This window comes from Triturus cristatus, chromosome 1_1 (genome assembly GCF_964204655.1).
Source record: "Triturus cristatus chromosome 1_1, aTriCri1.1, whole genome shotgun sequence".
Classification (NCBI taxonomy): Eukaryota; Metazoa; Chordata; class Amphibia; order Caudata; family Salamandridae; genus Triturus; species Triturus cristatus.
Window position 1 is genome coordinate 1,223,077,021 of NC_140579.1, and position 23,294 is coordinate 1,223,100,314.

Consider the following 23,294-nt stretch of genomic DNA (forward strand, 5'->3'; position numbering starts at 1 on the left):
TCCCAGCCACTAATTGTAAGTAAAAAAAATGTAAGTCCGTTTTTATATAGCGCAGCTACTCACCCTTACGGGTCTCAAGGCGCTGGGGGCTGTTGTGGAAATTAAGTGAGCTATTGCTCAGAGTCAAACGGTGCTGAGCTGAGCTGCCGCCGGAGATCGAACCGTGAACCCTCTGCTCCGAAGTCAGCTGCCCTGGCCACTACACCACACCTCTCCACTCCCTTGACGGCTGGACACACTTGCACCCCCACACCCATACATCACAGGTGTCACGAGTGACGTGGCCCCGCCAATAAAAGGGCATGGGTGCACGTGCTCGTGGCCAGTTACTGTACCCTACCGCCTGGTGTCTGTCATTGCCATCATGTGGGCCTGAGGCCCGACACCACACACTAGTTCCCTGTGTCCTGCTCACTAATAGCCAGTACCCTTTACTAGTCCCGGTGCTCTGTTCACTAAGAGCCGGTCCCCTCCCTCAGTCCCCGTGTCCTGCTCACTAATAGCCAGTACCCTTCACCAGTCCCGGTGTCCTGCTCACTAACAGCCAATTCCCTCCACGGGTAGAGCATGGATACCCATCACCGCACGGCCACCCTTTCTCCTGGCCCCATTCTGCCGCACACCTCTCTGGCTCTCTTCTCTCTCTCGGGTGCCCCCACCCCGTGGAGCCAGGCTCCAGTCGCACCCCGGCTTCCACTTACCGCCGCTCTGCAGTACCGCAGCATGGATGCTCATTGGTCATGTGTCCGGGTCCCTGGGTCCTCGCAGGGCTCCTGGCATCTCTTGCAGATGACTCGGCCCTGAGTACGGTTCACCAAATGTATGCAGGGCCCAGTACACTTCTCGCGGATGCTTGCTGGTCTCCGGTCCTGCTCCGTACTCGGGGTACCCTTGCTGGGCCTGGGTTGCACATGCGGACGCTCCCTGGGCACTGAGTACCACTCCCGCATGCTAGGTTGCTGGGATGCAGACGTAGCTGTTGTACCTGGAAGTTATGATGCCCCCTTAAGATCAAGTTGCCACTTTAACTTGCTGGCTGGGCTTTGGGTAACACTCGCGGATGCTGAGAACTTTCGGCGTCTGAAATAGGTGGATGCTGGAGTGGGCAGACGCGTGTGTTCTAGGCCCTGCCTCGGGTCACGGGTGCTGATGCTGCGTTGCCGGGATATCTGCTTGGCCCTAGGTACAGCTCTGAAATGCTGGGTTGCTGGAATGCCTGCTGCTCCCTAGGGCCGGTGTATGGCTGCAGCTTCTGGCCTGTGGGACGCTTGTATCACTCCTGAACGCGGATAACGATTCCCGGGTACCGTCCGCGGATACTGATGCGCGGTTGCCAGATCTACTAGTGCCCTTGGGTCCGTGAAAAGCTCACATATGCAGATGCGAGGTAGATTGAATACGTAGACGCGTATTGGGCTCTGGATACTCGCCACGCATGGAGTTAAAAGGACACTTATGTGTTTGTTCGTTTGCTGGCTCTGGGTGGGGTTTCTCTGCTGGGCCCTGCAGATGTCGGATACTAAAAATTTGGTCTGCTAGGAAGCTTGGGGTGTTTGCTAGGCCGTAGAAACCGCTCACGGTCATGGATACTGGGATGCCATGGTGCTTAGATCATGCCGGTTCTTGGGTACCACTCCCAGATGCGGATGTTGGGCAAAATTAGCAGGTGTTGATGTTGGGAAAACGATTAGGATGCAGTTTGTTACGAAAGTAGGTGCAGGGTTCCTTAGATGCTTGCTGCTTAGATACTGGGTGTATTATAACAAGAGATCTCGGATGCAAATTTAGAGAAGGTCAATTAAATAGTGGACTTCCAGGATGCTTAGGTGAATACTTTGCCTCCTTAGCACTCGCAGATGTTAATGCGGAGATAGACGGTTGTCAGGATGCATGGTTGCCAAGATGCACGGTTACCGGTATGCTGACTAGGTCATGGGTTCTGTCGCCTGACATGGGAATAAATGGTTCCCGAGAAACACGCTTACATGGACGCTGTGATGCTAGCTGTGTACCGGTCCAGGATGCGGATGATGGCTTCTTGGTACCACAGGAAGACGAGGATGTCGGGGTGGTTGTTGCCGGGATGATTGTTTCCTTCGATGTAGCTCCTCGACCCCGGATAGCCCTCCCGATGCTGGGATGAATGGATCTCGGAATGCACGCTGGTAGGGATGCTGTTTGGGCAGTTCCGGGATTTCACTCGCCAATTGTGGGGTGCCCTATTTTCGGGAAACAGGTCTGCGTGGATGATTGCTAGACCTCGGGTAGCGCTCCTGGATCCGGATGCTGGGCCGTGGGTACCACTCGCAGATGCTTGGATGCGCGGTGCCCGGGATGCAGGGATTCCAGGATGGAGGCTTTCCAGGTTACCTGGATGCTTGACAGGTGGCGCTCGCTGATGCTGGGCTGCCCGGTTGCTAGGATGGTGGTATGCTGGCTGGACCATGGATTCCGCTCGTGGATATTGAAAGGCTCCTCCAGGGTAGGATGCACTGAGCCACTGCAGTGATGGAGCGAGAAGGCAGGAGCTGAGAAAGCAGGTGCACTGCTGGGTCCTAAAGCCCGTATCCTGGCTTCAGTCTTTTGATCTCACTGCCATTCCTATCAAAGCAATTAACTATGCACAGCACCCTCCTCTGCGTAGTGGCAGCAGTAGTACCCAGTAAGACAATTAGTTGAGAGGGGATGTTGGTGTACAGCTTGCAAGGTGTAAAAGGTGTACAAGGTGTAGAAGGGCCAGCTCTCAGGGGGTCCAGGTGGGCTCCAGGTCCCGACAATGTGCCGAGGCACCCCAGTGCACAAGGGAAGCACGCCCAGAATACAGCACAGAATAAGACACACCTAGGTGCATCGTGGTCATCTTACCTCATGCAATGAGGATGATTTTCAGAACTTCATGACCGGTGCTGAGCACCGGCAGTTTTTTAAAGGGGGCCTCGAAACGGGTCTCTATAGGGCTCTGTTTTGTGCCCTGGCACAGGCGGTCCGTTTTTTTCCGGACTGCAGTGACAGCAGGCACATGGATGTGCGCCTGCTCACACTGCTCACTTCTCACTAGTGGAGGTTACGGCATGACGTCATGCCTGGTGAGTCTTGTAGGGGAAGGGAAATCCTTTAAAGGGAGTCATTCTCTCTCTGGATTTCCATTCTCTTTTTGAAACTCAGGAGCAGCAACATCGTCGCGGTGTCACCAGGACTTTAAGTGGAAGCTTTTCCATTATTATATACACGTCATAGTTGCTGCTTATTTATCTTATGAAACTAACAACCATTGACAAAGCCAATAGTGCTGACATGTTGTAGGTATGATGCTACTTGTTGTATCATATATCTGGATGCAATGACAAACAGTAAAATACAATTTGGGCAGCACACTATGCTAAACACATATTTTTTGCTTATGCGTTTTAAGCCACGCCCTTAATTACATTGGCCACGCCCCTTTGAGAGACTCCCCAGTTTTTTCATCCCACTTGAAGCCCTGCATAGGAGCATATTTACAAGCTCCTTGCCCAGCCAGTGCGTCACTTTTTCCCCATATAAAAAGTGACGCACAGGCGGCATAACAGGCTTGTAAATAAGCCCCATAGGGAATACTACCGTTAAGCAGTGCTCTGGGCAGTGCGCCTTCTTGCGTTGACCCCACAGCACACAAGCAGTTCCTGTCACTGTGAACCCAAACAACTCCCCCCGGCAGTGTGAACCATAATAAGTGTATCGGGCAGTATGTAATCTCTCTGTCCTGACCCTGTGCCCCTTCCCAGCACTGGCCTGAAACGGTGACCAATGCGAATCCCCCATCGGAAGAGGCACACCCCGTCAGTGACCTGGCTGTTTGAACCCGTTACCATCAGCAGTGTTTTGGACAATGTGACCCCTAACCCTAGTGCCCTGGCAATGGGCCCCACTGTAGTGTCCGCCACACCGCAGGGTCCTGGGCTGTTGTGAGACCCTCACCTAAAGCGCGCCCTGGCAGTGTACTGAACTCGTTTTTGTGTGGGGAGAGCACTCCTTAGTTGTGAACAGATAAACGGTAATTATCAATCGTAAGATCTTACGATTGATAATTACCGTTTATCTGTTCACAACTAAGGAGTGCTCTCCCCACACAAAAACTGTTTCACCAGACCTATTTGTCCATCGAGGAGAAAGCACCCAATTTAATCTGAAAATGTCGTTCGACTCAATCACGAACATCACAGAAAACAGAGCCACTACGTTGGTCTACACTACAGATCAAGCATCGGAAATTTATTCTTTAATACAGGAAGTAAGAAACATGGACACACACAGTGGCTCGATCTCGCAACAACTCAAACAACTCGAATATCTAACCAGACGTCAGTTAAACCAACAACTTCACGCTTCCACGCTCGTACAATATCATAAGGCCAAACGGATTCCCAGAGGATTAAGGCTCTCCATCAGACCAATGCTATTCCGTTTTCATCTAAATCCCACTTTCATGGACAAATGGTTCTCAATCCTGAATAAGTGCTCTTTGGATTTAATCTTGCTAATCATTGAGGAACTTTCTAAAACCATAAAAGACCTGGAACAAGAAATCTATACATTGAAAAATGAACTCCAAAACAGGTTAGAACAAGACACCTGGAAAATAAATCTAGAAGGACTCAACATCAAATTAGACAAATACAGCCGAGAACTACAAGAAGGCAAACTCAGGAAGTACAAAAGAGACACCATTGACTACAAGTTAAATGAGGTTTACACCTGGGCCGAAATATACGCACGAAAGAGATTTGAACCTCGCAAGCAAACAACCCATTCATCCGAGGAAAGCCTGGTCTCTGACAAAGACATCTCTACGTCCAGAGTACCTGTACAGTCCGCGACCTCATCTAACTTAGCACCTTCAACCAAGGACACTACGGAACAAGCAGTTAGAACCAACACTGTGTCTTTTTTGTCCCAGGTCCCGGACCAGGGAACACCGCCAGTATTACAACCAGAAACTCAAAGCGCAGCCATAAGATCAGGCGAGGAAAGGGGAGGCAAATCGCTACGCAGCGGGAAGAACATTCCCTGATTATAAACATCTCTTCTGTCAACATCACACCTCACCAAAAAGCTGTCCTAAACAAAGGCTTGTCCTTTGTTCCTACCTCGCATGCTAACCAACTGGACATTGACGTCGCATTATACAAATTCATGCGAACACTACGTCTACGCCACTACTTCTCGAATGTAGTAATCTCTGACTTAATTCCATCTACCGACCAGGTCACGCAATTCAAACCACGAAGCACGTTTCAAGCGCCTGTGTCACACAAGATGTTGGATACTTTCGAGATTCTCATTAAGAAAGACATCAATAACCTAAGATTACGTCCCAAAACACACTGGAACTTAACTAACAATGAAAGGATCACGTTGAGAACTCTTGCTAAAAATCCAGACATCATCATTCAGCCCGCGGACAAAGGGGGAGCAATAGTCATTATGGATACTGAATTTTACTCAACACAGGTTAACATTCACGTGAATGATGAATCCACATACTTACTCCTACAAACTGACCCTACATCTCAACTGGAAATCATCTTGCAAGGAATATTGCAAAAAGCCTACGATCTTGGATGGATCGATGAACACACAAAACAGTACCTTACCACACCAAATCCCCGTAGACCACATCTTTACATGTTACCGAAGATACACAAAAATCTACATCAGCCTCCCTTCAGACCCATCGTCTCTGGATGCGGTTCTATTTTTGATGCCGTAGGTAAATACTTGGACTATCATTTACAGAGATTTGTACAAAACTGGTGGTCATACACCAAGGACACGACAGAGTTTCTTAAAAAACTACAGCAAATTCAACTCAACATTCAACCTACTTGGCTACTGTGTACCATTGATGTGGTGGCTCTCTACACCTCTATCCCCCACTCTTTGGGTTTGGAGGCAGTAGAATGGGCCTTACTCCAACGTGAAGACATTACCACAGAGAAGGTGTTCATCTTGCAACTATTACACTTTTGTCTTCACCACAGTTATTTCAAATGGAATGATCAATTTTATGCCCAACTGTCGGGAACTTCTATGGGCTTTCCAGGAGCTCCTTCCTATGCTAATATTTTCATGGCAATGTTTGAACAAGAACACATCATGGATACACCACAATGCTGGACAAATATTTACACCTACAACCGATACATTGATGACATCTTTTTGGTATGGACTAATTCCCAACAACGCTTGGAAGACATGATATTGACTTTGAATTCTCATAATCCGAGGATACAATTCACGTACAGGATTGAAACTCAAACCATCCAATTTCTTGATGTTACTATCAACAAAAACCTTGATGGTCCAGGGCTCACAACTACGATCTACACTAAACCCACTGACCGCAACAATGCCCTACATTTCTCAAGTTTTCATCCCAGCAACCTCATTCACAACTTACCTTACTCACAGTTCATCCGTATTAAACGGATCTGCTCTAACACGGGCGATAGCATGATGAAGATTGATGAACAAAAAGTAAAATACCATGAGCGTGGGTATCCTTCAACCATCATTGACTCTTGTGCACAACGAGCATTTACCAAAACACGGGAAGACTTACTGACACCATCAAATCGTGACAACAAAAAGAAGTTGGTCTTTATATCCAGATACTCTACCTGCTCCACAACCATTAAGAAGATCATTAATAAGCGTTGGGAACTATTAGCAAATGAAGCTGAATTTAACAACATCTTCAGTGAACCACCTATGCATGCATACACTAGAGGTCAAAACCTCCGTGAAATACTATCATCCACTAAGCCTCAATCTCAACCTGCTCGAATTCAGAAAGGTACCATGAAATGCCACAACTGCCAACACTGCAATAACATCATTACAGGTAACGTTCTAAAACATCCCACTACTGGTAAGGACATTGTACTACGACACACAAGTGATTGCAATACTTCCAACATCATTTACGGGATCAAATGCCCCTGTGGCAAGTTATATATTGGAAAAACTGAACGCAAAATGAAAATACGTCTAACGGAACACAAAAGTCGCATTAGAACTCAAAGCAAAAACTCTCCTCTGGCAACCCACTGGCTTGAAGCTAATCACTCCATATCTCAATTAAGATTCCAGATCATTGAACATGTGGAGCTACAACAAGGCACCAATAACCACCTTAGACTTCTCCAAAGGGAAGTCTTCTGGATTAAAAATCTGCACACTCTGGCCCCGACCGGTCTTAACGACCGGATGGATATGTCATGTTTTCTTTGACTGCAAAAACATCCCTTGCACCAATTAACATTCCCTAAGATTGAACATTTTATTCACTATATCCGTTTTTAAACTTTGTAACCATAATCTTTGATTTTGTGTCAGATTACCCCACAGAACATTTCAAACACCACGTAGTAGCTGTAGACATTGATCATATTTTCCTAAAACGCAGTTCGATGCGCACCTCATTACCCGCGTGTAATCTCCATCGTAGATTATTCCCTTGTTTAGATTTGTGTCATGAGATCATGAGTCCGTAAGATCTACCCCTTCGGTTTTGAGGAAAACATTGCATATATACTTCACGCGCCTCTTTCCACCTTAATGGACTTCTCCATTTGTATCTTGCATTACTTTGCCGACTGATTTTAGTTTTGATATTCTGCGTTTCTCACGACTTCTCCCACATTGTTGTTTCTTTCACCACGTTATGTCTCCGTTCCAACATGGCCCCCGCACAAACGTATAGAACATCCGCCTCTCAGATTTCACCTGAGCACATCGAGTCCGTTGTCAGTACCGGCGTCTTCCGGTGTTAGTCTCTGATTAAACTCCACCTATATAAATGCTTGTCACCCAGGCGTTCTCAACGTGTTCACTGGCAATCCCGAGACGTTTGTTATTCCTTTCATGAAACATTCTCAGGTGAGACTTCCACGATGCATTTTCGGAACCTTTAGACTATTGTTGCAGCGTGTTAACGTCCCCGCTTACGTACTCATTATATTCGATCTTCTCTTTTCTCTCTCTTTTTTACATGCAGTCTACCATCGTATCCACGAAGGTAAGACACCAGTTCTAAAATCTAATGGCAATGTCCTTGTGCGTACAAATCTGAATGATATGCACGCTATATTTTGCTTGTAAACTCACACGCGGCATCATTATTTATTTTTCCAACAGTTTCTCAGCCGAATATCGCCATTAAGGTACGAACAAAACTCGTATATAGGCAAATTCACTTGCGTGTTATTCTACACAGCATGCACGTAGAGTTGTGTTTATTCAACTCGTTATCAGTTTAAATATGGTACTGTCATTTTCTCTACAGCTACACAGTTGATGAACTCACTCAAGGTATGAATAGACCTTTTTCTTTTGGAACTTGATACCCATTTCTGCTCCATTACATCAGGACCTCAGTTTTGATCACCTGCACTAATACATACCGGTCTACCCTTTTATTCTTTTAGACACATACGCTTTTCACATCCAGTGAACATCCAATTACACAGCCAAACAGGTAACTTGTTGTAAAATACGTCTGTCCAGTATCAGAGTTATTGAGACCGAGCCTTCAACACATGATCCTAACTAGAAATATGGTTCGCTTTATTTTTCAGATTGGCCCCTGACGAAGGAACCGGCTGGTTCCGAAATGCATTGGGCATTTATTAAATTTTTCTGCTGTGTATAAACTCTTATGTTAGTGCAACATGTCTAATACACATGATTTGGTAACAAATGCATAATTGATTGTATCAAAGTTATAATTGAGAGTAACCACGCTATTCTTGTACAAATGACATTAATTTGTATTGGGATAAACTGTCATATGTTTGAAAACTGTTATACCTAATAACCACGTACAAAAGTGCAAAGTAAACTATGATTTAACGTTGAAAATTAAAAACAAAAGTTTCATACAAACCAGTGTCAGGAAGGACACTTTGTGAACAGTGCTCAGTTGCATACAGGTTCTCAACCTGTCAATACCTAGTGTACTGAACTCCCCACTCCCCCCCTCAGCATTGCCCTGCCAGGGAGCACACAGCCCCATCCTCTCAGTGTGCACCACCGCGGGGACCTCACCCAAGTACGCAGGACATTGTGCAATGAGGTCCCCACTCCCACCCGAATCATGCAAGGGCAGATTGGCTCTACTTCACCCCAGCCCCCACCACCTGCACTATCCCCGTCGCGTGACCCCAACCCACAAACTGTACCCTGTGAGTGTAACAACAGCACTACCCGGGTATCGGGTTCCAAGTGACCTCTCCTCCCTCCAGCAGCCCCTCAGTGTAGGAGGGGGGGGGGGGGCAGTGGCGGCTGGTGACATTTGATAGTGGTGGGCGTAAAATGATTTTCATACTGCACCGTAGCGAGCAAGCCCGAACAACCTAAGGGGGGTTCGGGGTGGTTCTTCCCCCGCAAATTTTTGGAAAAAAGTGTGGAGAAATGGTGCATTTTCAAGCAAATTTGAGAAAGCAGGAAGGTTAATAAAGCAATTGTGAAAGTGCAGTTATTACATTAATGAAGCAATGTCATATAACGTAGGTAGCTGCTTATTCAGTAAACCTCAAATGTTACTGTATCTCTCCCTTGCGCTTAATCACAAGGGAGATCAATACCACAAAAAGCAGGCATTAGCCTACTAAAGATTAGGAGCCCATTCGCAAATAGATAGCCAATAGGCCCACTATGCACAGTACACATTAAGGGCGTAAGCCTCAGTGTAGGGTAATGTATTGTAATTGCATTTAAATAGCGCTTACTACCCTCTGACGAGGCGTCAAAGCGCTTTTTCGGCAAGTATCACGCTACTCCGGAACTGAAACCAGGGGTGAATAAACGTCCAGGTCAACATCTTTGCTGAACATGTCAACATCTTGGGTATTCCACATGGGTGAAAGACTCTCCATAAGGGGAAAATAAACTCACATATGTATGCCTCTACATCCAAATATATATATATATATTAAATATATAGGTGGTATGGTTTGAGGTATGTTTATAGGTACAAACTAAAGTGCCCCAAAAACAGTCAACCGGACCTTAGCATACAAACACTCAAGGCATATAACCAGGTAAAGGCCTTCTTTCCTCTACCCTCAATTGCCTCCTAAGGGCATAAAAAGGACGCATAATCATATAATAATGTCCATGTTCCACAATACCGTAAACAGGGAAGAGTAATGACAGATTTCAGTAGGTCAACAGCAAAACCCATACAGTTGTCTGTTGCTACCAAGGTGAATATCAAACACAATACATACTCACATACGTGGCAAACGAAGGACAGCTGACCTTTGAGTGAACTATACGCCGTGACCACATACATGCATGTGCTCCAACACTCATCATCGGTATGGATTCACCGCAGTGGCAGCGCGCGTGTTTAACATGATAATGAGAATTCAAGCACCGCGATCAATACGGTTATTGTGACACCATGTTGTAATAAATCCGACCACGATGGTAGAGTAATGTAATAGAACTGGGCATAACACATGCCCTACCACAAATCAAACCACAGCTGCAGTGACACGTCACAGGTGATCAGCGCGAGCTTCGCATGGCCTGTCTTCTAATGAGCGCTGGGGTAGGAGATCTGTCTTAAATAGCGAGGGTCACACGTTATTAAGCAGAGGAGCGGGTTGCAGCAGCACGTGCCTCTCCTACCACTGCCCCTCATTTAAACCTCGCTCTGCATGCTGGGCAGGGGATGCACTGTAGCACATTTTTAATTAATCTCCCTGACATACATTTTAAAAAGCAGAATTAATAAAAGCGGCTAGTCCCTCAAAAAGCGGCAGCCTTCATCTCGCCGAGGAGCGGCATGGTAGTAATTACTCTTTGCAGTCCCCCCCTTCCATGGGAGGGTAGTAATGTGGGGCTGCCTCTGTACACGGAGGGCATTCTTTGACGAGCTGGGCATGATAGAGATCAGGGTGTATATAATATCCCTACTTCCACGGATAGAGTAATCTCACAGTTACACGCACATACATTCTTCATACACTAGGGCCCATTTCACTAACATACGCTCAAATACTCTACCAGCAATAACCTGTGGAAAGAAAAACTCCTAAACACCCTGCATCTATATCGAGGTCAATAAGATCTAGTTATTGTGACTGCCCTTAAACATAATCTAAACAATCTATACAATAATAATCAAAATATAATACTCAATAATTGACAAGAAATAATAACCAACACCATATTCAAAATTATATTGCTTTATCTAAAATTAGTCAAAGGATATCAATCAGAATAAATCATTTTTCTCATAGTTACCTATTCTAGCTAAATGTCAGAACGGGTCAGGACAAGTCTCTCGGTAAAGTCTCTCAAGACGAAGTCCTCTCAGCAACGATCCTCACCAACGCAGATTCGGAACGCGGCAAAAGGCAAATGGCAAGTGGCAAAAACCCTCTCTAGGCTAACAATTCTTATAGTGAATTAAACAAAGGAAAGACACATTTTGTATTGACTTCTTCCGTCGAACCTCTGAGCAAAGCGAGAAGGAAAGGCTGTAGCATCGCTACATTTGAAAATCTCCGCTCAGGAAAAATCACAAAATAAACATAACGGAACAGGAACCAAAAAATACAACTGTATCTTGTAGTTTCCACATTTCCTCGGCAATGAGATCATAGTTCAGAGTCTTTCTTTAAAGCTCCTTTGTTTCCCAAAGCTGCCAAGGACGTTTCATTTCATTTGGAGATCGCCCAAAACTGCTGCTGTCCTCACGGAAAATTTTAACCAGGCAAAGCAAGGACTGTGGTCAGCTGACTTCAGGACCATATTCAGCAAGGCTCTCTCTCGTCACAGTTTTCTACTCGAGGCCAGGCTCTACATGTCGGCCATCTTTACTTAGGCCACAATAGGCCACAATAGACCATCTTAATTAAAACAGACAAAAACAACGTTACCACAGCATAGTGATTGAACAGTGTTAACCCCACTAATACCCTTATGTGTATGTAATTATCTAGCTCTTGCAACATAGAAAAGCATTAATTCGAAAAGCGTTTTGTGCTTAAAAATAAACAGCACACAGCAATCTTTAAACATGTAAATACGCACATTATTATTAAACAGCAAACTTATGCGTTCCCACGTGTAATTCTCTCTTGTTAAAACAAACGAGTTGATTAGTATAAACACTTACACAAGACAAATAATTAATAATTAATAATTAATAAATTAATATAACAAATAGACATGCCAGAGCTTCAAAACCCAGTTAATTTTCAAACTGAAAACTCTGCTCTAGCAATCCCCCCTTTGGTGATTTTATCACCAAATAAACCCAAAAAAAAAATTAGTGAAAATTTAGTCCCATTTTAGGAGAAATCGGAAATGTCTTTTTCTCCTTACACAACACTACACACCAGTCACTCTTTCATCATCCCTCTTTGTTTCTAAATAAACACTCTCCCTCAATTCTTCTAATTCAATTTCTTGTGGTTCTCTTTTCAACCTTTTGTTTTTCTTCTCTTTATTTAATTTCTTTTTCCATCCCCTGTTTTTACAACACACACACACTAATCTCAGTATCAATAAAGCAACAATTATACAAGTTAAAGGAAACAATATTCTACCTATAATAGTACTACCTATTTTTGCAATAAAATCTTTAACAGCTATCACCTTATTAGCTATTTTAGTCCATAAACTCTCAGCTTCAAGTGGTACTAATTCTTCATGCAAATCAGTAATATTTTTGATATAGACCTTCAGGTCTTTGCTTTCATCTGGAATGTAAGTGCAACAATGTTGAACTTTCAGCATTCCACAAACTCCACCCTCCTTGGCCAATAGAATATCAAGGGCAAGTCGATTTTGCATTGACATGGCACGTACGGCACTTAATTCCGTATTCACTAAAAGAAACCCTCCAGCGGTATTTGTCGATAAGCGATCCACCACTGTTGACAGTTTCCGAATTCCATAAGCATTTAAAGAAATTCCCACTGCTGGAATTAAAACCCCAAAAATATCACCCACTATTTCAGACCAGGTTTCTCTCTTGAAACGCATTAGTAAATTAATATGTTCTACATCTCTTATTTTATCTATATGAAAAATCTTTGGAAAGACCAGGCCCACATAACACGTGCCATACCAATGGTCAGGCAACTTGTAATAAGCCTTGTTCCCACAAACATAGTACACTCCTGGGAAAACTGTATCTTCTCCACCTCTGAAACCCCAACCTGTTGCAATGAAGTATGTATCATGGCACTCACTAGTCCCAACAAAATATGTATCATATTGGGATTTCCTCCTTGTAATGCATAGCTTACCCTTCTGTGGTGCATCTAGAGCTAAAGTTGGACTAGCCCCATTCTCAATTCTTTTCCCATCTCAATGTCCCAAATTGTCTCACTTACTTTATGTTTCCCTGCTTTCTCATGCATGTTCAATCTCCTTTCCTCTACCATATCCAGGAAAGCTTTCTCCTCTTCTTTCAGACTGCAAGTTAAATTATTCTTAAAAATGTAATCTAATGTTAATCCTTTCTCTTCAATAAAAATTTCACCAAAAGTGTTAGCTTCTTTAGCTGGATTCAGCTCTTTGTTCATTGGCAAATGCCCAAAAATACTATCTCTGTTAGACATCTTATAATCTATCTTCCCTAACAAATAGAAAACACTACTTAATATACTACATGAAATACCATATGTAGCTGGCAAATGATGATAAGTAACACCCTCTGAAACGGATGCAGGTAATTGCATACAAACGTAGCAATCCCTAACTTCCATTGTTTTCACATATTCGTATAACAACTTCGAAAAAACATTACTAGAAAAATTATTAATTGACCTATCTTTGTGTATGTAAGTATTACTAATTCTAGTCGGAACTACTTTTTGCGAATTCTTCTCTATATCTGTCATATTTTCTGTATGCATCTCAAATGTAACTTTAAAAGTAACTAATAAAACTAAAACTCCCCATAGTAGCATTAATAATCCAGTACAGCAGCAGCACATTCTACACCATCTTTTAAAGAAGGCACATCTACTTTGATTATCCTCTATGTTAGCCATTTTACTACTTTGACCTTGTCTTTTGACTTAGCCTCTACTACTCCACTACTGTAATTTCCCAACTTTGGATTACTTCAGACAACTGAATTTCAGACTTTCTCCTTTCACTTTTTCTCCAAGTGATTTCTCAGTTCACTCAATTTGGATATTCATCAGTTTTCACTCCTTCTTCTTCAGTAACATCAAATTGTATCAGATCATCAACAACATCCTGTGCATCTGACTCTTCTCCAATGTCAGTCAGGATAACTTTTAAGATTCCAACAGTTCCTTCTTTCTCCTCAACCACTTTTCTCAAGATCCCCTCCGGATTATCTCGAGTCACTGTTTCTTCTTCTCCTTCTTCAGACAGTGCCACATAAGACCATTCCGGTGATCTGTACTTTTGGTTGGGTCTTCTTATTCTTTTTATTTCCTCAGGTTCTCTTGATTCTTCTTGCTCCTTTCTTTTTACTTCATTTTGACTCGATATTTCATTCACTTGTTCAGCTTTTGATGTATTTGCTCTTATTACTCTGTATCTCAATCTCTTTACTCTGTTGTTAGGCCAACGATCTCCTTTTATCACCTTTTTCAGCCTAATTTCTTTATTATTTCTTTCTCCAATCCAAGTTCTCTTTCTCAGAACTCGACCCTCTGTTTGTTCATTCTCACTCTCATCCAATTCTGTTTCAAGTGCCTTCTGTTTTCGTTTTCTAGCAGTTTTCTTTTTCTCCACGGTTTCTTTCACCACTGTTTGAGACTTCCCTACTCCTGTCCCTCCTCGGGTCTCCGACACGCAATCTTCTTGCTGTCTACTTGTCCCTTCACCTAGCTTGTCAAGAATGTTCCCTACACCTCCTCGGGGGTCTTCCGCAATCTGTCCCTCTCTATCTTCTTCTGACCCTGCTTCTTCAGGTATAATCTCAAGTGGTTCTTCAGTCTCCTCCTCTTCTGATTCAGGAGTAATCTCTGTGGAATTGCTCTTTTCTTTTCTTTTTTCTTCACTGCTTTTTGAAATTTCAGGCTCTCTTACAGAATCTGATCTCCTTTCTGAGACTCCCAATGGTTCTCTTGAAGCCTTTTCTGCTTCTTTTCTCACTTGTTCTGTATCTTCATCATCACTGGAATCCGATTCTTCAAAGTACTCTTTACCAGTTCCCTCTTTTGGGTTTGGAACTCTCAGAGTATGACTTGCATGTATCCAGTTTTTCACACCAGCACACTTTACTGCAGTTGTTGTAGTCAGAATGACTTGTCTCGGCCTTCCCCACCTTGGAACCAAGCAATTTCTTCTTCTGTGCACCTTAATCCTCACCCAGTCTCCTGGACTCAGATCATGGGCTTGCTTCTTCTCAAGTGTGGTAGCTTCTTCTCCAACCTGGTGAAACACAGAATGAACTGCGTCAGCCAGGCCTTTACAGTAATCCAAAATCATGTCATCAGTTATTCTCATCAACTTATTGACAGGTACAAATGCATGGCGCATTGCACGTCCCATGATTATTTCGTGCGGACTTAAACCAGTAGTTCTATCTGGAGTAGATCTAATAGTCATTAGCACTAGAGGCAAGACGTCGGGCCATTTCATTCCAGTGGCTAAGCACATTTTACCAATCCTGTTCTTGATTGTGCCGTTTATCTGCTCAACCACACCAGAAGCCTCTGGTCTGTATGCACAATGTAGCTTCTGCTGTATGCTTAATGCTTCACAAATCAAACTCATGAGTTCATTATAGAAGTGTCCACCTCTATCAGCCTCAATCGTTACTGGAAACCCGTACCTAGGAATCAACTCCCTTAACAGTAACTTTGCCACTGTTATTCCATCATTTCTCCTAGTCGGATAAGCTTCCACCCATCTTGAAAACAAACAAACTACCACTAGAACATACCTCAGTCTGTTCACTTGGGGCATTTCAATGAAATCAATCTGCATTCTTGTAAAAGGACCTCCTTCTCTGCCTATTGTTCCCAGACTCACCACTGTTTTTTTCCCAGTGTTAAATTGCTGACAAATCAAACACCTTTGACAGATGCTCTCTGCAATTGTCCTAAACTTTGCATTGTACCAGGTTTGCTTAAACGACCTGATCATCGTATCCCTCCCCAAATGTCCCTGGCCATGATACATTCTTGCCATTGACGACAAAATGGAGTTTGGCATTACTGGTCTGCCATCCCTAAAGACCCAAACATGGTCTGTTTCTCTTGGAGCACATCCTGCCTTAATCCAATCTTTTTTCTCTTCCTCTCCTGCCTCATCCTGCAACTGCTTCACTTCATCCCATGTCTCTAAGACATTAGTAAACATCACAGAGCAAAAAGACATTTCACCCTCTCGTTCCCGATTAATAGACTGATTGTACTTCGCACAGTATTGAGCAATGTCATTGGCATAACGGTTTCCAACCGTTACAAAATCCTTTCCTTGTCCATGGGCAGCACACTTTACAACTGCTAACTCCTTAGGCAGCTGTATCGCCTCAAGTAATTTCCCAATCACTTCAGCATTCTTTATTGGAGTTCCACTCGATGTCAAGAAACCTCTTTGTAGCCAAAGCTGGCCAAAATCATGCACAACTCCAAATCCATACTGACTATCAGTCATCACAGTCGTTCTCAAATCTTTCCCAATTTCACAAGCTCTTGTCAATGCCACCAATTCAGCAACTTGTGCAGATTTCACTCCTTTCAATGGTGATGCTTCCATAACCTCTGAAACTTTGCACACCGCATATGCTGCACATAGCACACCATCATCATTTCTCAGGCATGAACCATCCACAAACAACACATGATCACTCTCATGCAAGGGAAGATCCCTTATGTCTGGTCTCGGTTTTGTACAGTAATCAAGCACATCCAAACAATCGTGATCATCTTCTGTTTTCACACCCATATTTTCAATATCCGGCAAAAGTGTCGCTGGATTCACATTTACACATCTCTCAAGAGTCACATTCGATGCTCCTAGAATCACTTTCTCATATTTAGTCAGCCGACTATGTGACATGTACTGAGTTCTGCTTCTTGTCAAAAGAATTGCCACATTATGAGGTACGAATACCCTTACAGGATATCCCATTATGATTCCCTCACTCTGTTCCAGACTCCTGCATGTTGCAGCCACAGATTTCAGACAACCTGGTAAACCCACAGCTACAGGGTCAAGTGTCGATGAGAAGTACGCAATAGGCCTTCTCAGTAATCCATGCTTCTGAATTAACACTGAAAGTGCACATCCATTTCTCTCACTGCAGTACAATTCAAACTCCTTCTCGTAGTCAGGCATACCCAAAGCTGGAGCCTCACACATTCTATTTTTGAGCTCTTCAAATGCTGCCATTTGTTCTCCATCTAGTTCCAATGGGTCTGTCATCTCACTTTTTGTCAGTTTAATCAGTGGCTTTGCTATCAGCGAAAAATTAATTATCCACTGACGACAATAACCCACCATACCCAGGAACATTCTCACTTCCCTCTGGGTCTTTGGGGCTTTCATTTCCCTGATGATTCTGATTCTGTCATCAGTCACTTTTCTCAGACCTTTTTCAATATTGTGTCCAAGATAATGCACCTCTTTCTTGCAAAATTGCAATTTGGCTGGAGATACCTTTAACCCTCCATCTGCCAGATGATTCAGTAAAGCTATGGTATCTACTTCACAAGCTTCACGTGTCTTTGATGCCACAAGTAGGTCATCAATATATTGTACTAGTACTGAGTTTTCAGGCATGATCAAACTCTCCAACGATTTTTTCAACAACTGATTGAATATCGAAGGACTCTCTGTATACCCCTGTGGGATACGACACCATGCTAAAATACGCTGGCCAAACCTAAATGCAAAAATCGGCTGGCTGTCATGATGCAATGGAATTGAAAAGAACGCATGACACAAATCAATCACTGTATACCACTCAGCATCATGTGGAATCTGATACAGGATCACTGATGGATTTGGCACGATAGGACAACATGCCACCACAATTTGATTAACTTTTCTCAGATCCTGTACGATCCTAAATTTCCCATTAGGCTTCTTTAGCCCCATTATCGGTGAATTACACGGACTACTCAGTAGTTCTCTCAGGACTCCCTGCTGAATCATTTTCTCAATTATAGGAGTTATTCCTTCAATTATTTCTGGTGTTATTTTGTACTGAGGAATGTTAGGATATGTAATTCCCTCTTTCACTGCAATTTTCACTGGATCTACATTATTCATCAATCCCACATCCTCTCCAGTAAAATCCCAAACTGTCCTTTTCACTGTGTCCCTCAGCTCTCGAGGCAAATCCTCTGGATCAAACACAGCAAATGCACCAATTAACTCACTTTCCCTATTTTCTAGAGTCACTCGGTACAAAACATCCTCATCTGGTGTTTCAAAAGCTATTCCATCCGGTGTACAGAAAATTGTGCAGTTCATCTTGCACAACAGGTCCCTACCTAACAGGTTCACTGGACTCGTGTCACAGACAATAAATCTGTGCATGTCTGAAAATTTCCCTATCTGTACTCTTACTGGTTCCGTAAGACGTGTCCTGATTTGTGTATTAGCTACACCAACTACTTGGATTGCTTCATCCGAGAGAGGAAGATTTCTAACATCTGTTGACCTGACAGTTGATCTCGTCGCACCTGTGTCTACCAAAAAAGTAACACTCTCTTCATTTATTTTCCCATCTACAAATGGTCCTGCCTGGTCTATTTCTAGAGTTGCACCAAGTATGCACTCTTCCTCCTCTCTTCGGCACCGTCAATAATCACCCTCAGATTCACTCCCTTCATTCTTTAACAAGTACTGTTGTACCTGATTAGAACGCCTTGGTTTGTTTACCTGCTCATCATTGTAGAATCCTGAATCCTGATTATACTTTTGTGACCCTCTATTCTGCGGCAAGGGCGGTTTTGGCTCTTGACTCTGCTGTCTCACAACTTTCTGTTGTTGCTGCTGTTGATTACTTCCTTCACTCTGCACCTGTTGATTTAAGGGTTTATTCTCATTACTCGCTAATGGTGGATTGGTACATTCTGATCTCCAATGCCCCAATTGGCCACAGTTGTGACAAGGAAACTTCTTCTTTGCTTCCTCAAGATTCCCCTTTCCTTTCCCTGCATATCTAGGTCTATTCCCTGCATTATTTCCTGGATTATTTGCCTGTTCCATCAACTGTGCTTCCTGTCTTTCTGCAACTTTCACTTGTGCCCACATTGCTTTCTCTTTCAGCTTTCTTTGTTTTGCTTCAATTTCATCACTGAAGTATTTCGCATGTCTCAAAATCTCATCTATTTTCTTACTCTGCCAATCCACTGTGTGCTCACGAATTCTCTCACCAATTTCAGGTCTCAGGCCATATACAAATCTGTATACAAAATGACTCAAATCTTTGTCACCCAGGTGTTCATCTCCACTGAATTGTTTAAACGCCAGTATCAGCCTCTCGTAAAAAGCATGAACTGATTCTTTTGCTTCCTGTTGTGTTCTATCTATTTTTACCCAGTCTGTCTCTTTTGCAGGTACTTTACTCTTCAGGTATACCATCACCTGATCATACTTTCTCATTACTTCTGGATCTGGTGCTCCTGTTCTTGGATCTCTTGGATATTCCTCAGTAGGCCAACTCACAACTATTTTACACTCAGTCCACAAGTCTGCTGGAACAATTATATCAAACAGACTATTCAGGTCAATCCACAGCACTTTTGAAAATTTCACAAACCTATCTACCTGCCTATACCACTCGACGGGCTTTTCTCTCAATCGAGGGAAATCATTCGTAAATGATAAAATATCCTGTCTGGTCCATGGAACATGTACATATCCTCCTCCAGGTATTTCTCTCATAGGATAATTATCCACTGGTTTCTCTTTTTCTCTCACTGGAAATGCTGAATAAGTTGTTCTATCTTCAGATTCCTCTCTTTTCTTATACCACCTATCCTTCCATTTTTCTACATCTCCCCATCTTCGCAATAACGCAACCATTTCTTTAATCTGTCCTGTTCTACCAGTTGCATTCAAATTTTCAATATCCTTTTCTGTAAAATCCATCCTGTAGGTTTTTTGCAAAGCTTTCACTCTATCAATGTCAACTCCCTGCTCATTCGCTATTGCTCTTAACCTGTCATGTGTATTCCTCGCTCTCCAGGTAATATTTTTGCACATGAACATTAACTCACCATCATGATGACTCTTAAGAATTTCTGTTGGAACTGTCCCTGTAACAAGCTCTTCTAATTCTACACGTAACCTAGCCACATCAATTGCTTGTGAATCTTTATCCTTTTTCTGAAGAACTTTCATCCAATCATTCAAATCTTCAGCTGTTATTCCAGTAGTTTTTCTCACTGGAACCACTCTCTTTTGCGGTTCTAAAATTGGCATCCCTGAACAACTAGCTTCACTAGCATCCAATATTTCACTACATGTGTCATGTCTGGATTGTCTCAGGTCACTACTTTCTGTCCTTTTTCCTGAATCTCCTGAAGGACCAACTGAACTTATCAAATTATTCCCAACATATGGAATCACCAAACCATTTTCACCTATCCTCTGCTTGTCAAACACAGGCATAACCGGACCTATGGTTACAGGCACCGTAACAGCTTCCAGATTCTTCGTTAACTCCCTAATCTTTTCGGTCAGCTCTGTTGTAGTTCTGGCTAGTTCTCTTGCATTTTCGTCACCACTTCGATTCCCTTTCTCCCTGAAAGAATTACCACTTCTTGATTCAGATGTCACATTTTCTGTCTCAATGATACAAACTGTATCTCTTATCGGAGAAACAACTGGTGTACTCTCATCTGGTTCTGGTCTATATTGAGGTGGTCTTTTGTAAATCATGTCATTCAAGACCTCATCCTCATATTCATTAACTCCATATCTTCTCATTTCTGACTCAGGAACCCTCTCTGCTCCCCCTTCAACTGTTCTCATCGGATATAATCCCTCTGACATACTAGCATCTCGCCACCTTTTCATTCGATCATGATGAGTCTCACGATCATGTCTCCTCCCAAACATGTACCTGTACTGTCCTCCAGATCTCTGTTTTTCTCGCTCATGTACTTCCTCTTCCCATTCTACTAAAGCCTCAAACTGTGTAGGTCTTGGTTTCGGGTCTAGACATAACATCTTTTCCCGTAAATTTCTCAACACGGCCAGATTAAATGAACCATGTTCTGGAAATGCTAGAACACCATCCTCTTTGGTATACCTAACCCAATTCTCCAACCATATACAGGTATGATACCCATATTTTGCAGCCATGTAGGATGCAGGTGTTTTCGTTGGAGGTAACAATTCACCCTCTCTCGTCTTAACATCTTTATCCTTGTTAAACCACTTTTTAATTTTTCCAAAGAATGTTTTCTTCTTTTTCTCTTCTTGGTAATACATTTTAGCTTTTACCAAAACTTCTACTCTTTTCCCGTATTACAAATATACAATACGAATTTTCAACCAATAACAGCGCGACTCACACTAACGCACCAATCCTGGAGCGTCTACGTCACTAGAATAGCTCTTCCAATCCTTGCGCGGCTCACACCAACGCACCAATCCCAGCGCGAACACTATTCTGATCTACTATCCAATCAGAGCGCGGTCTTCCTGACGTCAGCAGTCGCTGCAGTCGCTTGTCTCCTGTCTCCTGTCACTCGTCTACCCCTCCTTTACAAAATCTTTTCAGTAGACTTCGTGTCAAAATTTCTACAAAATCTATTAGTTACAACATATAAACATCTCCATTGTCTGCTTCGCTAACCACAGAATAGTAAAGGAAATCTATTTCACAAGAACCATCAAACTTTCATACATCTCTTAACTGTTTCCTCCAGGACTTATCCAAAGAGTCTTACAATCAATTAAATGTATATGCATTCACGCACATTCAAACAAGAAAATATAGTACATACACACAGAATCCTGCTTCCCGAGAACAGCGAACAATCTGTCCTACTACAGAATTATAACACACGTTAACCAAGCAGCTTACCCCTGCCCAGTTACTCAAACAAGCTCAGAGAATACCTATTACTCCTCCCGCGATAAGCTTTAACGGTGAACCTTACGGATCCCTGGGACATAAGACCAGAGTTTCACAGATAACCTTCACTACCATACACACTCCTTATATACCAGAAATATATTCTAATAGTAACATACAATAATGTCACTGATTCCGAACTCAGACAATGTGACGCGCAACTTCAATTGTCACACGTTTTTCCTTACAATTCCGTATTTCCCGAGAGCAGCATATACTTCCCTCTGCCCTACTACGGAACTGCTACCAGCTTTCAAGTTCCAGAAGCACTACATATAACTCAACATGACAACTCCAACATATAATATTAGTACATATACCAACATCAATAATCAATATGTAATCTAATCAGATCAACACAATCATCAATAACCATCCTCTGCTACCAGGAAATTGATAGAGATCAGGGTGTATATAATATCCCTACTTCCACGGATAGAGTAATCTCACAGTTACACGCACATACATTCTTCATACACTAGGGCCCATTTCACTAACATACGCTCAAATACTCTACCAGCAATAACCTGTGGAAAGAAAAACTCCTAAACACCCTGCATCTATATCGAGGTCAATAAGATCTAGTTATTGTGACTGCCCTTAAACATAATCTAAACAATCTATACAATAATAATCAAAATATAATACTCAATAATTGACAAGAAATAATAACCAACACCATATTCAAAATTATATTGCTTTATCTAAAATTAGTCAAAGGAAATCAATCAGAATAAATCATTTTTCTCATAGTTACCTATTCTAGCTAAATGTCAGAACGGGTCAGGACAAGTCTCTCGGTAAAGTCTCTCAAGACGAAGTCCTCTCAGCAACGATCCTCACCAACGCAGATTCGGAACGCGGCAAAAGGCAAATGGCAAGTGGCAAAAACCCTCTCTAGGCTAACAATTCTTATAGTGAATTAAACAAAGGAAAGACACATTTTGTATTGACTTCTTCCGTCGAACCTCTGAGCAAAGCGAGAAGGAAAGGATATAGCATCGCTACATTTGAAAATCTCCGCTCAGGAAAAATCACAAAATAAACATAACGGAACAGGAACCAAAAAATACAACTGTATCTTGTAGTTTCCACATTTCCTCGGCAATGAGATCATAGTTCAGAGTCTTTCTTTAAAGCTCCTTTGTTTCCCAAAGCTGCCAAGGACGTTTCATTTCATTTGGAGATCGCCCAAAAC

The 23,294-nt window shown here is 42.9% G+C and overlaps 1 protein-coding gene across 3 annotated transcripts in view; it reads right to left on the bottom strand.

Moving 5' to 3' along the window:
- The window catches only part of LOC146871862 (G protein-coupled receptor 61-like), a 178,033-nt gene that overhangs the window by 134,182 nt on the left and 20,557 nt on the right, over nt 1-23,294 (bottom strand). Inside the window, exon 1 of one of the 3 annotated variants that reach the window (XM_085652038.1) lies at nt 702-2,462. The exons of the other annotated variants lie outside the window; for them this stretch is intronic. The gene's annotated coding sequence lies outside the window, so the exon portion shown is untranslated. Of the gene's footprint in view, nt 1-701; nt 2,463-23,294 lie in introns of those variants that run through there. 3 annotated transcript variants of the gene reach the window in all.